Below are 15,641 nucleotides of genomic sequence, written 5' to 3'. Positions count from 1 at the left end.
CATCGTTATAAGAAAGCAGTTCCCGCTGTTATTTATTTGACCCCCTCCTTTTCTTTTTATTAGGATGGGAACCGTGAGATGAAACGAGATTTTCAGCGCCGGGGAAGTTCTAGTCCCAAGATACTTACCGGTAAAAGTAATCCATTGTAGCCACCTACTGGCTGCGTCTTGAGATCGGGGAGGAGGGCCCCCCGAGGCTGAAAATCACATGGTTCAGCTCTTGGGTCCACCTATTTTCCATCCTGTTAAAAAAAGGGGGGGGTTGCGAGCCTTGTAGAGGGAATTACTTCTTTAATCACTGTCTGTAGTATTTTCGCAATGTAAACTTTCGAACTGCATGTTTACCATTCAATGGCTTATCAACTGGCGCTCCAGTTTCTTCCTTCTCTTGCTGTTTCTGTTTCCACCATGTTTATTAGTATTGTATTAAAATCTTGTAGAAAATATGAAAACATGCTCTTCAATTCTCAGAAGACTTCAGTGGCATTTGTTTATTTGACAGAGAGCCAAATCATTTGTAACCTTTTTAAAATACTGTATATATTACATGTAGAATAAGGTCCAGAACTGTGAACCTGCATCACTCTATCCTAGTGATACATTCTTGCAATCTGAAGAATGTTCAGTCAAGAATGGTTCACAAACTTATGATCACACGTGATGCACACATTGTTTGGCAAAACTGGAAAAAAAAGGTTGGTATTTTTTTTTTAACCAAAACAGAGGCATGTCACATTATCTACCTTACAAATTGAAAATGAAAAAAATCATATATGACTGCACAGAATGACCAAATAAAACCTATTTCCACCACTGGTCCAGCAATTTGTAAATGGCAGCAGTAATGTACACTCAGAAGTTTTGAAGAGCAAATGAGTCGAAAGCAGCTAGGACAAAGGACCTTCTCTCACGCTAACATTCACATGTGAAACCGTTGCCTACTGGACACCTGCCAACAATTGTTTTTTTTGGCCGAGTCCAATACATGCATTAGCGAGATCACATGAAACCATTCCGACCTTCTCGTATCCTCCCACATCATGAACGCCCTTTCTCATCTAGCAGGGTCTATGTTTGGTCAATGAAGCTGGAATTCATGGGAGTACAAGTCCAAGGGGTATTTCTCCATTCGCCCTGCAAACATATGGTGATGAAAGATTGGATCAAGCAGCTTTTAAAGCAAAGCCTAGCTCAAACCTGACCTATAAATAGACCCAATACACAGCAAAAGGAACTTCTTGCAGCCTGCCTGTGACTAATTAAAAAGGTGGTTCACTGCTATAAAAGTTGCTAAACATTTTGTAACTTCTGTACAGGTTAAATGCAATAGGATCTAATTTTTTTAACTTGAAATCCAGGAGCACCAAACCTATTACAAATGTTATTGCTTTCAAACGGTAATTGTTTCTCTGATAATAGGAGGCATTCATCTAAAAATCACAGGGGTGCTAAAATAAAAGACATTGGTTCATGATGATGTGAATCATTTCACCTACCCCATCTGTCAATCATGCTTCCATAGGAATTAAGTAGCAGACAGGGGCTGCTAATCAAATGCCCTTGATTAATTGATCATCAGCAAGTGTGACCACCTCTATAAAAGCCGAAGTTTTAGCAGTTTTCTGGTCTGGAGCATTCAGGTGTGTGTTAACACAATGCCAAGGAGGAAAGACATCAGCAATGATCTTAGAGAAGCAATTGTTGCTGCCAATCAATATGGGAAGAGTTATAAGGCCATTTCCAAACAATTTAAAGTCCATCATTCTAAAGTGAGAAAGATTATTCAAAGTGGAAAACATTCAAGACAATTGCCAATCTTCCCAGGATTGGACGTCCCAGCAAATTCACCCCAAGGTCAGACCGTGCAATGCTCAGAGAAATTGCAAAAACACCAAGAGTTACATCTCAGACTCTACAGGCCTCAGTTAGCATGTTAAATGTTAAAGTTCATGACAGTACAATTAGAAAAAGACTGAACAAGTATGGTTTGCTTGGAAGGGTTGCCAGGAGAAAGCCTCTTCTCTCTAATAAGAATATGGCAGCACGGCTTAGGTTTGCAAAGTTGCATCTGAACAAACCACAAGACTTCTGGAACAATGTCCTTTGGACAGATGAGACCAAAGTGGAGATGTTTGGCCATAATGCACAGCACCACGTTTGGCAAAAACCAAACACAGCATATCAGCACAAACACCTCATACCAACTGTCAAGCATGGTGGTGGAGGGGTGATGATTTGGGCTTGTTTTTGCAGCCACAGGACCTGGGAACCTTGCAGTCATTGAGTCGACCATGAACTCCTCTGTATACCAAAGTATTTTAGAGTCAAATGTGAGGCCATCTGTCTGACAGCTAAAGCTTGGTCGAAATTGGGTCATGCAACAGGACAATGATCCCAAGCACACCAGCAAATCTACAACAGAAAGGCTGGGGAAAAAAAAGAATCAAGGTGTTGCAATGGCCCAGTCAAAGTCCAGACCTCAATCTGATTCAAATGCTGTGGCTGGACCTTAAGAGAGCTGTGCATAAACAAATGCCCACAAACCTCAATGAACTGAAGCAACGTTGTAAAGAAGAGTGGGCCAAAATTCCTCCACAACGATGTAAGAGACTGATAAAGTCATACAGAAAACGATTACTTCAAGTTATTGCTGCTAAAGGTGGTTCTACAAGCTATTGAATCATAAGGTATACTTAGTTTTTCACACATGGCTTCTCCATTTTGGCTTTATTTTTGTTAAATAAATCATAACACGGTGTAATATGTCATGTGTTGTTGTTCATCTGAGGTTGTATTTACCTAATTTTAAGACCTGCTATGGAACAGATGATTGTTATTATGTCCTGATATGTAAAACCATGGAATTCAAAGAGGGTGTACTTTCTTTTTCACACCACTGTGTATACAATGCATTTTTATTATATAACTCTGTGTATGGTTATGTTGTTCCAAGTGGGGTCGTTGGAGTCTCCACCAGGGGGAGGATTTAATCCCAAGCCCCGTTTACCTCTGTGTGGGTGCGGGAATGTGGGGGGAGGCTGCAGAGGGACGGTTGCATTAGTGCTCTGGTGCTTCAGAGCTCCACTGCGGACGCTGTTGCAGGGCGCCGCCATATTGTACTTAGCCATGCATACGAGATAGTTCCTGCGCATGCGCAGTACAGAAGAGTTGCGGCAGCCATTTGACCGGCTCCGCAAGGGACTACAGGTCCCAGCAGCCCCCCGGGGCTGCTTACCATGTGGGCAGTATTAGCCTATTAGAAGCAGGAAATGCCGGCTAGCAATGAGTTACATTTGGCATGCTCAGGACCGCGCTAGTCAGTCGGAGCAGGGATACAGGAAGAGAAGGTAGTCTCCAGGGAGCAGTGCTCAGCTGTACTAGGCCAGATCACCCCTTAGGTCCCAGCTATGCCCCCGATTCCCTACAGGTTGTGGCTGCTGCAGGGAAGGCCAATAGATCGGGACACTTCCCAAGTAGCTGGTAGAATGTCAGTACACGGGTGATGGACGCCCCGTGGTGTGCTTGGCCTGCAGTCTAGGACCAGTAGTGGGGCCTGACTGATCCATTGCCTGACGGTGACACCTGGGTACAGGAGTGCCCAGGGAGATATCTTGCATGTGCACCAATGGTCCACAGGGGTTGTGCTGCTCCCTACATTTGGGTGGGATTGACACTGGGGACAGACATGAGGGATATTGGTGCCCCACACCATAAGTACTTTGGGAATATAGACACCCTCGGTTATTATTGTGTTGTACTGTGGTACTGTTCTATTGTGTAGTGTTGTGTTGTATGTGTTCAGTAAATACCACTGTTATATACTCTGTTTGTGACATTACTGACCATATTAGTTCCTGTGAGGGGTTATCCTGCTGCACTAGGATCCCACCCAGGTGGAGGCGCTGTAAACCGAGACACGAGACAACCCCAGGATCCCAGCGGCTGAGGCTTAGGTCTCCTGTAAGCCATGCAGGTAATCAGCAGCACGCATAGTTCCCTTAGACATGGGGAAAGGAGGCTACATATTTGAAGCAGAGGATAAGAGAAAACGGAGTACCACTACTTTTTAAATTTACAAATCTACACTTTCCCATGTTTCATTATTTATTTATTTTTTAAGAAATCCTATTTATATTAACATGGTTTCTGCCAACATAACCCTTAAGCATACATAGTTCATAAACCTTTTGATATAACTTTTTTTTTGCAATGCTATTTTACAGTAACATTATGTTGCGTTGCAGCCGTTCATCAACTTAGTTTATCACATTGCCCAACATTCACACTGTGTAACAGTAAACACTGTCCTTTGCAGCTCATTTAAGAAGACATTTTGCTGTGTCTGCAGAACTCTTATATGCCTCTCTCCAGAGCATGTTGTGAGAGCAGGTGCTGCGGCTCACATGTCAGATACACTACAGCATTTGTAGAGACAATTCTACTTCAGCCTGCCCTCCCATAATGCCCAGTTGAACTGCTACACCCTTTAAGGTTCTTCCTGAAAGCTGGAGCTTTGTCTTCGGCAGGTTACTCAGTTTTACAATAATTGAACTTCTTGAATATCAGAGGCTGAAGATTTGGGCTGTCAAATTTTTAAAGGCAGTATAAAATACAGAATATTATTTTGAAATGGTTAAAGGCCACATAATATTAATAACGTTTTTCAGATTAGGTGTAACTTTTTTCTAAAGATACACACACGTTTACTGTAAATTGTTTGTGTAAATTGAATAGCTTCACACCTTGACACTCAGTTGACTCTATTGGTTAATTTTGTAGACCAATGATTCCCAACAAGAGGTTCGGGTACTCCTAGCGGTCAGTCCAGTGTCTCGAAGGGTTTCACCCAAAGAAACATGTAATGGAGGATACCAGGCAGTATAGTGGGTTACTGAGCCCATGTGGTGACTGCTCACTTATTAAGCCCACAAACTGCATGTTAACGTGGGTGGTATAGCTGTAAATTATAGCAGGAGTTTCCAAAGTCGCTGCCCACAATGCTTTGCATCCACAGCAGCAAGGCATTGTGGGGCGTGACTTTGGAAGATCCCACAGTTTATTGACAGTTATACCACCTATCCTGTTTTCACACACAGAAGTTAAGAGTCTTATTAAGCGTGTGTTCATCCCCTCCTCCCCCACGATGAGCTCAGGATACTATATTGCCTGGGATCCATCACACAGTTTTGTGAGCAGTATGGTAATAAGATTCATCACAACTAAAGGTTCGCGGAACAAAGATATTCCAGCAGGGTGTGTGCCATGTAAAAAAGGTTTAGAACCACTGTTGTGGACAATAATGGTCTGTGCAGTCTCCACAATTGTTTCATGTATAAGCAGGAACTCGAGTCATGTACTAATGTGGGGTCACATATTCTCTGGTGCAAAATCCGATAAGGGATATTAGAGCTCAATCTGGACTTGACTGCCATACAATTCAATGGCAAATAATACCGGATCGAATACCGATAGCTCAGAACAGAGATCAGTGAAGCCCAGTGATATGATAGTGTGGAATTTGTGGAATATAATTATATTGACATTCTGAAAGAAATGGTGAACAAAGTGTGTGCTGCGCTATTCAAAATAAAAAATAAATATTTTTTATGTGACTATTAAATGCCCTAAAAATCACTTAAACTTAGATGTTGCTGTGTGATTGTGTGGCTGACAATAAGTAAATCTGACTACCGTGGTCAGATGCGGTAAATGTGAAAAGAAAAATGTACTGTGCGGCGCCTAGTATGATAATAAATCTTGTGTAAATACAAGGTGTAGCAATAAATAAAGTGGATAAACCTATCTAAACAGATACAACCATGAACAGTGTCCTTTTAGTAGTTGTCCAAATTATTCCATTGCTGATATGGGGGTTCAGCTGGAACTCGGCATATGAAAAAAAGAAAAACATAACAGACACAGTGTAATACTGTATATGAAGAGCAGGGTTAACCTAATGTTTAAGGAATAGTGAATTCCTCAGAGGTAGGAAATAGTCAACAAAGGAAGGTAAAAAAGAGACATTTAAAAAAATATATAACATATGCAATTAGCAAAATCGAATCCACTCATCACGCCGGCAAAAATTGAAATCCTACTTACAAGAGCCAAGTAGGTATTGCGCATTGAATATGTCTTTTACAGGGAGTAGCTGCCTTTCATCCCCGGCGACCACCTATGGAGTCCTAGCTGCATCTAATCCAGACCTGCTAGTGCGCGCAGGTCCACTGCTGGCTGTCGGGGTGTTTGCTCGGCTCCTCTCCCCTTCTACCAATGTCTGGGCCGCTGCTAACCCGGATACACGCTCGCTCTCTCGCGAGAGTTGATGGTGGAAAAGCCGGTTCCAGGTGTGTTGCGATTGACTCAGAAACATTCTCCACGAGGGATGAGTGCACACCTATGCACATTGGTTTGCATGGGCGTAAGGATATGGTAACTCCACCCTACGCGTTTCACGGATTACTCCGCTTCATCCGGGGTATGTTGTATAACATACCCCGGATGAAGCGGAGTAATCAGTGAAATGCGTAGCGTGGAGTTACCATATCCTTACGCCCAAGCAAACCAATGTGCATAGGTTTGCACTCATCCCTCGTGGAGAACTTTTCTGAGCCAATCTCATTATGAAGGAAAGCAGTAGGGTTTTGTGTTTCATAAAATACGTTCTATTTTTGCCACTAATAGCACCTTTTTTTTTGCACTAGACAACAATGGTTACATGTTTCCCCTTCACCTCTTACCAGGAAGCTACATGGATCTTGCATTGAAATTTCAATATTAGATATGCCACATGTATTGATCTGTAATTTGTCCATCAAAGTGATCATTGTTTTGCTCTTGTTATTGTTAGAAATACAACTCTGCTTAGATGTCTATATTGTTAGGGTGACCAGATTCTGAAAATGAAAAGACGGAACACATAAAAAATTATTAATACAACAAATGACATTACTAAAAATGAATATTATAATGATATTTATCTAATAGTGTCACCATTGATGCTGTATTATTCATTCTACCTCTCCCATTCTCTCTCTACCTTCTCCCCAATTTTCTCTCTACTCCTCCCCTCATTAGCTCCCCCCTCCCCCCCAGTCTCTCTCTCCCTTCTCTCCCCTCCATTCTCTCTCCCTCCCCTCCCCATTCTCTCCCTCCCTTCCCTCCCCAATTCCCTCTCTCCCTTCCCCATTCTCCCTCTCCCATTCTCCCTCTCCCTTCCCACCCCCATTCTTTCCTTTTCCTCCCCCTTCCCACCCATTCTCTGCCTTCCCTCCCCCCATTCTCTCCCTTCCCTCCCCCCATTGTCTGACTCTCTCTTTCTTCCTCCATTCCATTCTTTCTCTCTCTCTCTCTCTCTCTCTCTCTCTCTCTCTCTCTCCATTCTCTCTCTCCCTCCTCCATTCTCTCTCCCTCCCTCCCATTTTCTCTCCCTTCCCTCCCCTATTCTCCCTCTCCCATTCTCCCTCTCCTTCCCACCACCATTATCTCCTTTTCCTCCCCCTTCCCACCCATTCTCTCCCTTCCCTCCCCCATTCTCTCCCTCCCTCTTCCTCCGCTCCTCCATTCTCACTCCTCTCTTCTATTCTCTCTCCCCCTTCCTCCTCCATTCTCTCTCCCCCCATTCTCTCTCCCTATCCTCCTCTCTCTCTCCCTCTTCCTCCATTCTCTCTCTACCCCCACCTATTCTCTCTCTGACCTGCACAGACACACAGACACTGACCTGCACAGACACACAGACACTGACCTGCACAGATAGACCTGCACACACACACACACTCAGCCACTGACCTGCACACAGACCTGCAGACACTCACACAGCCACTGACCTGCACTGACACTTACACAACCCCTGACCTGCACAGACACTGACCTGCACAGACACACACTGACCTGCATAGACAGACCTGCACAGACGCACGCACACACAGCCACCGACTTGCATAAACACACACCGACCTGCAGACAGACCTGCACAGACACACACACAGCCATTGACCTGCGCACACAGACCTGCACAGACACACACAGCCACTGACCTGCACACACAGACCTGCACAGACACACACAGCCACTGACCTGCACACACAGACCTGCACAGACACACACACAGCCACTGACCTGCACACACAGACCTGCACAGACACATACACAGCCACTGACCTGCACCCACAGACCTGCACAGACACACACACAGCCACTGACCTGCACACACAGACCTGCACAGACACACACAGCCACTGACCTTCACACACAGACCTGCACAGACACACACAGCCACTGACCTTCACACACAGACCTGCACAGACACACACAGCCACTGACCATCACACACAGACCTGCACAGACACACACACAGCCACTGACCTTCACACACAGACCTGCACAGACACACACACAGCCACTGACCTTCACACACAGACCTGCACAGACACACACAGCCACTGACCTGCACAGACACACAATACACAAAGACTGACCATCACACAAACACACACACACACACACTGTCCCACATGAATCAGCTCTGAGGAGCAGCCAAGCATATATTACCGTTAGCAATGCTGAAAAAATAAAGACATTTTCAAACACTGTACTGTAATTACATTTATCAATGATACACTACATTTGCATTTTATTTTCCAACTAATGCTTTATTATTTGGAAACTTTAAAGAAAGAGAATCTGACATAATTAAACCAATTCTAGATTTGGGAGTTCCTAATAAGGATGAATATGAAGATAGAAGTAATCCTAAAATGCTTTCATTTTATTCATTGTCTAAAATTCATATTCTTCAGTGAGCCACCAAGTAGGTCCATTGGGGAAGATATTGGGCGACCTTACTGGGGGACCTAGTGAATACATGCCTATGGTTACAAATTAACCTACATTTTGACCCATAGGCTTATGTAATTTAATCAAGATATTTTTTCTTCCGCGTCATGGTACAGCAATGATCAAACAATTTACCCGTTTATGTGGAACTTCTTCATTTAATTTCGTTTTTCTAATAAACCCTGTTATGATGACATCACCAATGAAGCTCTTCCATATTGCAAAGTCATCATGCTTTGGTCAGGATCTGCTTCGGATGTAGTTGTCTTTTTACATTGTCAATTGTAATCTTTATAATATTACATTTAATATGGAATACAATACATTTAGTATTCATTTTCTGGATCTTAATTTCTTTTGTTCTAATGGTGGGAGTGAGATGTATCCATTTAATAAGCCTACTTCAGGTAATACTATTTTAAGAGATGAATTTTGCCATGCATCACATACCATAAAAGTATAAGTGTATGGACACTTGTTACGGTTTAAATGTAATTGTAGTAATGTAACGTTCTTTAAAAAATAATCTAAAATGTTCATTAATTATATGATATGAAACTTTTGAGTAATGCTCAAGGTCAGGTTTAAAAAGTACCCCAAAAAACAGTTGATATGTTGCAAAAAGAAAAATAGAAAATAAGTAAGGAAGTTGAATTGATACCATCTTTTATTAAACCATTTAATTCCTGTGCTAAACAGATTAGACATGTTATTGAAAATAAAAAGTGTCATATATTTATGGTACATTGCGACCGTAAAACTTTATTGGGTATAATATCTAGAGAGAAAAGCTCCTTCTCTTCAAAACCAGCTGACATCAAGTGGATTTATGGCTAAAATAAACCATGTAAGTAAAACAGGAAAGTGGCCCCTGATAGTAGCACTCAATTTATGAGCTGTAGTGAGGGCTACCTTTCCTTCCCCTTCCTCCACTCCCTTCCCCTTCCTCCACTCCCTTCCCCCCTTTGCCTCAGTACGTTTAAACAGGAAAGTGGCTTTATAATATATGGTAGTTATTAATTATATATGCATATTCAGACTTTTACTATATATCAATTAAAGGGGATTAAATGAATTATATACAGTATGAAGTATTGTGTGACATATGTACTTCCTTGATGGTGCATTGTATTTATATTTGCATTCTCTTAATTAATTGAAAGCACTTACATGTTTCCCATGCGTAAGATATCTATTTGTTGTAATGGTTATTTTCCTGCTTTACTGTATAAGAAGGAAATGTCTAGCTGAGAACCATCCACCTGACAAATGGATGTCAGGAGTGTACTTGAGACTTTATTTGAAAAATAAATGCTACTTTGCAGAACATTTTCAGGTGTGATATAACTTTATTTTCTTAATAAAAACCATGTTAACCTTCTTTCTGGCAAGCTATTTATTAACAAGGGTTTCACATATACATTTGCGTGTCAGGTATCAAGTTGCTGTTAGCCCTTTTTCAGAACAAAAAAAATATTTCACGAAATAAGGGCAACATTTATTTAAAAAAATAATAATTGCCGCATCAATCAGTATTTTATAACACCTACATGTACCGACGGATTTCATAGGAATAAAAGAGAGCACCCGCTGAGCTTTCTTCTGTGTTCAAGTCTTTGCTTTAGCCTTGTTACAGCACCTTTGTAAAATAAATATACCTGCTGTAAAGAGAAAAAAATAAGATAAACTGAAATACACCTAAAACAAGGGGTTTCACTCGGAAATGAACGCTGTTTGGGCGCTGTCCCAGATTTCCACCTGTAATCTTGCTGAAAAATGTTTTGGTGTTTGGGATTGATCTATGAAACTTTAGAAACTTATCAGAACAATCAGTATCTGCTTAAGGGTATTCGTCAGTTTATGTACTGTACCTTATGTAGAGAGAATAAGTTACTGTATGTTGCACTTAGTAAGGTCACAACCAGGGTAACTGAAGAAACTCACACACCAGCTGCCTCTGTTATTCAAGCTTTATGCTCCTGCAAGGATGGCTCAGAGCCTGGCACAACTACCATGGCATTAGTACATTTAGCAAAGTGATGCAGCTTTAACCTTATAAATGTCTTTAGAGGCCATGAATGTTATCTGCCTAACTTACAACAACTTAGCAAACCAACATGTACTCTTAACTACAACACTATGGCGACTATTGATATCATTTAGTGCAGGGGTGATATCTCTCTCTCTCTCTCTCTCTCTCTCTCTCTCTCTCTCTCTCTCTCTCATCACAGTTAGTGATGTTGCAGTTGAGTTTTACGAGCATAATATTTTAGGCAGTGAATCGTAACAATAAACATCCCTCAGTGGAAGATATTCCCTAATGGGGTAGTAAAGTTTTGTCTCTTCTACTTTCTCTAAGAAGTCACTGTAATTAAATCCAATATATGGGTCAACAGAAAGAATGAAGTAACTGTTGAGAGTCCCTGGAAACAAATTCTTTTGTCCAAGGTCAGTGTTTAATACTATAATACTTACCTAGTAAAATGTGTTTAGCGAAATCTATTCAGGTAAGAGATATTTTCATACTCTCCATGAAGCAAGTCCCAAGGGGGAGTCGAATAACCTGCAGTTGGCAACTAATTTTGACGGTTCTAAATTAGGTTCCTTAGCTACCTACACACGAGACTAACTGACCCTAATTTGCAAGCAATCCACAAGGACACATGCTTATTTAATTAAGGCTAGATATGCAACTTGGACCACAGCTAATGCAGACATTATAACTAGTGGCAACATGAGATTAACCATTTGGCAGCTAAAGCAGTTTAAGAAACAATGGTCTGAAATATATTGCAGGCTAACTAAACGGTAGGCTGCATGGTTTCACGGTGCCATGTACACAGTGCCAGTGTTCAAAGAGAAAGATAAAGACCTGGAAAATGTCAGGCTACACGATTAGGAAGCTGCCCCAAGGCTCGCTATTCCTGAGGCTCGTTTTTTTCCGTCTTTCCAGTAACCCCCTACTTGTAGATGGGACAAGAGGGGGTTAAAAAAAAATATATACCTAGTTTAAAATAACGGTCATATTATGCCAGAAACGGGTGCATGAAAGAAGAAATGTCTTTATTTTTAATTGAAGAGTTCTATTTTGATTCCTATAGTAAGTGAGAATGTACACATCATACACCGATCCCCAGAGTTAAACACAATGTCCTAACATCAGCCAATCTGCTCTCCTTACTTAATTCTTTATCCACATTAAACATGTTTAGTCTTGGTCACTTGCCATTTCCTCTCTTAATAATTCCCTTAATTCATTTAAACAACTTCTCATTTCCTGCAACATCTATTCATGATTAGTTTAATTGTGTATCAGAGTTCAGCCAAGCAATTTATTCTCCTGCAGTTGCAGAGCTGTTTCATCATAGCATATTACATTTGTTAGTGTTAATGTTAATCATAAATTAATGTAGCAGTTTTGTGTCATTGAGATTACACACAGGTTCAGAAGATTACAGATGTAGCAAGAGAAAACCTATGTTGCATGTGTCCCAAGGTCTATATTGATATCCATTCAACCCACCCTCCAAACAACAAGTGGAGACACACCTGTGTTTAAAAAGGAGCATACCTGAGATTTCTATAAGACCTATACTGACAAGCTGGGTCCTAAGGTACCTTGTGAGGAAGGGGGTGCTATTACCCCATAGAGAACAATGAATTCTACTATTCTTATGGAAAACACCTTATGTGGGTCTATTAAAAAGATACAACAAAAAAAACAAACAAAGATGCCCAAAGCTACTTCCAACGTGACAAAAATACACAGTGCAATATCTATATATTCTCTTGATAAAAGGTAATTTAGTTTAACCCTTTGACCAAAGCGTCTTAAGCCTGCTGCCACTTTCAAGGCATGACCGTTAGCAGGTCCTAACACCTCACACACATCTGTGTGTTTATTATCTATTAAAAAGATACCACAAAACACAAACAATTGAATTCCTCCTGGGTGACTTCTGTATGTGAAAGCAGTAGAGGGAGCCAGAAGAATGCTAAAGGAGGTGATTATTGTATCTGGGGGTGTGGGTAGTGATTATTGTATCTGGGGGTGTGGGTAGTGATTATTGTATCTGGGGGTGTGGGTAGTGATTGTTGTATCTGGGGGTGTGGGTAGTGATTATTGTATCTGGGGGTGTGGGTAATGATTGTTGTATCTGGGGGTGTGGGTAGTGATTATTGTATCTGGGGGTGTGGGTAGCGATTATTGTATCTGGGGGCGTGGGTAGTGATTATTGTATCTGGGGGTGTGGGTAGTGATTATTGTATCTGGGGGCGTGGGTAGTGATTATTGTATCTGGGGGTGTGGGTAGTGATTATTGTATCTGGGGGTGTGGGTAGTGATTATTGTATCTGGGGATGTGGGTAGTGATTATTGTATCTGGGGGGGTTGGGTAGTTATAATTGTGTCTGGGGCAGTGAATAGTGATAATTGTATCTGGGGCAGTTAGTAGTGATTATTGTATCTGTTGTTGTGGGTAGGGATTTTTGTATCTGGGGGGGTAGTGATTATTGTGTCTGGGGGTGTTGGTAGGGATTATTGTATCTGGGGGATGGGTAGTGATTTTTGTATCTGGGGGTGTGGGTAGTGATTATTGGGTCTGGGGGTGTTGGTAGGGATTATTGTATCTGGGGGATAGGTAGTGATTATTGTATCTGGGGGGTGGGTAGTGATTATTGTATCTGGGGTGTGGGTAGTGATTTTTGTATCTGGGGGTGTGGGTAGTGATTTTTGTATCTGGGGGTGTGGGTAGGGATTATTGTATCTGGGGGATTTGGGTAGTGATTATTGTATCTGGGGGTGTGGGTAGTGATTATTATATCTGGGGGTGTGGGTAGTGATTATTGTATCTGGGGTGTGGGTAGTGATTATTGTATCTGGTGGTGTAGGTAGTGATTATTGTTATTGGGGGTGTGGGTAGTGAATATTGTATCTGGGGGTGTGGGTAGTGATTATTGTATCTGGGGTGTGGGTAGTGATTATTGTATCTGGGGGTGTGGGTAGTGATTATTGTATCTGGGGGTGTGGGTAGTGAATATTGTATCTGGGGGTGTGGGTAGTGATTATTGTATCTGGGGGTGTGGGTAGTGATTATTGTTACTGGGGGGTGGGTAGTGATTATTGTATCTGGGGGGTGGGTAGTGATTATTGTATCTGGGGTTGTGGGTAGTGATTATTGTATCTGGGGTTGTGGGTAGTGATTATTGTATCTGGGGGTGTCAAGGGTTGATCTTTGGCTGGAGAGGATCCCAGTGGCAGGAACAGCAGGGACCGTGGTCGGGGTCACAACAGAGGCAGGCGGCAGATAGCGTAGTCGGGGTCACAAGCAGATGTCAGCAACGAGGTGACAGGAACAGGACAATAGCACCAGCAGCAGCAAACACTGGAACCTTGCAAGAGCTGGAGGAACCAGTATAAACAGGCACTGACAGACAGGGTGTCAGGTTTTAGGGTCTGGAATGTTCTTTGAGAGAGCTAGCAGAATAGCAGCAGTCCCAGTGGATAAGCAAGAGTACTGCAGGCTAGAACATAACATTACTCCGCCCTACCAAGAGCGTTCTCCGGACGATCCTTCAAAGCTTGTCTGGATATCTCCGGTGGAAGGCTCCGACAAGTCGTGGAGTAACTACGAACTCTTTGAGTTCCCAGGACCTCTCCTATGGGCAATAGCCCCCGTAGTGGACCAGGTATTGTAGTCTCCTTCGGTGTAACCTAGAGTCCAAAATTCTCTCCACAATGATTTCCTCTTCGTTATCCACAAAGACAGGGTCAGGAGGAAGAAGTTTCCAGACAGGAAACGGATTCTCACGGAATGGATTCAGCAGGGAAGTATGAAAAACAGGGTGTATTTTAATGGCCTCTGGAAGCTCTAATCTAAAGGACACTGGATTTATTAGTGCTGATATGCGAAATGGACCGATGTATTTTTGTCCCAATTTAATGGTTGAAACCTTTAATCTTAGATTTCTCATAGAAAGCCAGACCTTATCCCCAACGTTAAATTTTGAGGAGGGTCTGCGATGTTGGTCTGCTGCTCTTTTGTACCTTACTTGAACCTCACAAAGTGTCTCTTTGAGGGTCTCCTGGACGTCTCACAGAATCTCAAGTTTCTCTGTAACTGCCGGAATGGGGCCCGAAGATGGAAAAGAGGAATAAAAGTTGGATGAAATCCAAAATTTGAGAAGAAGGGACTCTTCTGTATCGATGAATGATGTGACTTGTTGTATGAAAACTCAGCTAGTGGTAGAAAATCAATCCAGTCATCGTGGAGATGGCAAACAAAACATTGTAAGTATTGTTCCAATGTCTGATTGGTCCTTTCGGTCTGGCTATTGGATTGTGGATGATAGCTAGACGATAAATTTAAATGAATTCCTAGAGAGGAGCAGAAAGTCCTCCAAAATGTTGAAGTCAATTGCACCCTCTATCAGATATGATCTCATCTGGAGCCCTGTGAAGCCGGAATATCTCTTTCATGATCGACTTGGCTGTCTGGTCTGCTGAAGGGAGATTCTGTGCAGCAATGAAGTCCATTGATATGGACCCCCAAGGACGAGTAGGAAACAGAAGAGGCTGTAGCAAACCCACAGGCGATGCTCGAGGAGTCTTGGACCTAGCACAGGTCTCAGGAGAGGACATAGTCTTTAACATTTTAGAGAGGAGTGGCTCAGTGAGTGAAGACACTGACTGGCACTGAGTTTGAAGCAGAGGAACCTGGTTCAATTCACGATGTCAGCTCCTTGTGACTTTGGGCAAGTCACTTTATCTCCCTGTGCCTCAGGCACTGAAAATAAATAGTGCCCTT

At 42.3% G+C, this 15,641-nt stretch overlaps 1 protein-coding gene across 1 annotated transcript in view; it reads left to right on the top strand.

Annotated features, from left to right (window-relative positions):
* Nucleotides 1-15,641, top strand: part of DAPP1 (dual adaptor of phosphotyrosine and 3-phosphoinositides 1) — a 200,450-nt gene that overhangs the window by 44,005 nt on the left and 140,804 nt on the right. The gene's annotated exons all lie outside the window — the stretch shown is intronic.

The sequence above is a fragment of the Ascaphus truei genome, chromosome 1, assembly GCF_040206685.1.
Source record: "Ascaphus truei isolate aAscTru1 chromosome 1, aAscTru1.hap1, whole genome shotgun sequence".
Taxonomy (NCBI): domain Eukaryota; kingdom Metazoa; phylum Chordata; class Amphibia; order Anura; family Ascaphidae; genus Ascaphus; species Ascaphus truei.
This window is presented reverse-complemented; position numbering and strand designations above follow the sequence as displayed.